The 2,161-nt window shown below is 37.8% G+C and overlaps 1 pseudogene; it reads right to left on the bottom strand.

Moving 5' to 3' along the window:
- Positions 1–965: 965 nt before the first annotated feature.
- Positions 966–1,454, bottom strand: LOC146998254 (uncharacterized; annotated as a pseudogene).
- Between the last annotated feature and the right edge of the window lie 707 nt (positions 1,455–2,161).

The raw sequence follows: 2,161 nt of genomic DNA, 5'->3' as shown, positions 1-2,161 counted from the left end.
GCCAAACGGGTTTACTGTTTCGCCAATTGGCGCTTTTCTGTACAGTTTTTAAGTCCGTATCGCCTGTTTGGCGCTGCCGCTGCAAGGTCATAGCCGTTACAATATGAAAACATGAGAGTTTCTACAGCTGATTACAATGGTTTTACAAGCATTGTTACACATCTCACGTTTGGATTTTTCTTATCATATTACTTACTTAGAAAAAAAAAGCTAAAAAAGTATTAGATACTATAGAAAAATTGAGTAATACGTATAAACTTAGTTTCAATAGAAATGAAACGAAAATTATTACAATTCCTGAGAGTTCAAAACTGGTCCACCCAAATTCATATTGAAGAATTGAAATAATGATATCTTAAAATACCTAGGGTTTATTCTAGATGAAAAATTAACCTGGATTCCAAAACTCTGGGAATTGAGAGATCGAACACACCCAATGGTAAATTATTGAAATCGTCTTATGACACATAAATGTTGACTTCCATTCAGCAACTCGGTTCCATACTATTGAGCAACTCAGTCCGTACCAGTAGGATGGCATATGAACACATATTAAGTTATACTAGAAACACAATGTTTACATAGAAATAATTAAGAAAAATTTGTATCTAGGCTTCTTTCTGGTGTTTTAAGTTAAGTCTCTACACAGTGGCAAACATAATGGTTTATGTTCAGTCATAAACTTCAAAGGAAATCATTTTACATGAAAGTCCTGGCATAGTTAATGTCACGTAAAAGTGTTTTCGAGGTCTACTTAGTTAGGAGATCAGCGGGATTGTCGCTGGATGGCACATGATCAAACACAATCGCCTTTTCTTTCACTTGGTCTCTCAGAAAATGAAATTTAATATCGATGTGCTTACTGCATTCAGAAGTATCATGGTTCTTTGCTAAAATGATTGCTCCCTGGTTGTCGACTAGCACTTTTTGAGGTGAAGCAGCTAATTCACTATAGATTTCCTTGATCAAATTTTTAATCTATAGGATTTCCTTAGCAGTGTGACATACTCTGCTTCTGTCAACGACAAAGCTGTTGTGGATAGCTTCTTGCTCGACCATGAGATTGGAGCACCTGCGAGTAGCATTATATAACCACTATAAGATTTACGGTCAGTTCTGTCACCTTCCCAGTCAGCATCTGAGTAGACTTGAAGTGGCTCACCTGTCTTCTGAAATCTCAACTTTCTGTATCGTGTTCCCTTTAGGTATCTTAAAATGTGCTCCACACCTCTCCAGTGTTCTTCAGTGTGTTTTTCATTAAATTGGCTCATGTAAGTGGAAGAATAAGCCATGTCTGGGCGAGTATCACATCTCAGATAAAGGAGACTTCCTATAGCTTGTCTGTAAGGGATTTCCTTGCTGTTTTCTTTGGTTTCCTCCCACTGTTGTTCATCTACCTTCTTATATTTTATGCTGGGATCCAATGGCGTGGATGCACATTTTGCTTCAGTCATCTTAAAATTTTCTAGGATTTCTGATATATAAACGATTTGATCTAGTGTGTATGGTCCATTTTCTTCTTTGAATATTTGCATCGATAAGATCTGGCTTGCAGGACCTAGGTCCTTGACATTGAATCTTTTCTTGATGCTTTCCCTGAATTCATTTATTTCTGATATGTTTCCAATTATCAGGAGGCCATCAACATAAACTCCAGTTATGATATTCTTCTCATGACAAAAGTAAATACAAATACCTGATCTTTTCAATCTTTACTGGATCAGGAAGTCGTTTAAGCAAGTATCCCATGCACGTCCTGATTATCGGAGACCATAAATGCTTTTCTTTAGGTGGCAGATAAGGTGTTCTTTCCCTTTCTCAATGCAGCCTTCTGGCTGTGCCATGTATATGTCCTCTTTTAGAATTCCATTAAGGTATGCATCTGTCACATCCATTTGGTGAACCTCTAGGTTTTTGTCTGCAGATACGGCAAGCAGTAACCTTCTAGATTTAAGTTTGATGACTGGTGAAAAGGTGTCTTGAAAGTCCCCTCCGGGTATTTGCAGATAGCCTTTTGCCACCAATCTGGCTTTGAACTTTGCTCGGTTCCCAATCTCTTCTTTTTTCTTACGAAACAAGCATCTGGGTGGTATTACCTTAGCTCCTCGTGGTTTCGTAGTTAGTTCCCAGGTTTGAGTTTGAGTGAGGTTCTGAATTTCTT

The sequence above is a fragment of the Stegodyphus dumicola genome, chromosome 3 (assembly GCF_044657685.1).
Source record: "Stegodyphus dumicola isolate Sdum_Otavi_A_Nest chromosome 3, ASM4465768v1".
Taxonomy (NCBI): domain Eukaryota; kingdom Metazoa; phylum Arthropoda; class Arachnida; order Araneae; family Eresidae; genus Stegodyphus; species Stegodyphus dumicola.
Note: the sequence above shows the minus strand (reverse complement) of the source record. Positions and strands in the feature narration are given on the sequence as shown.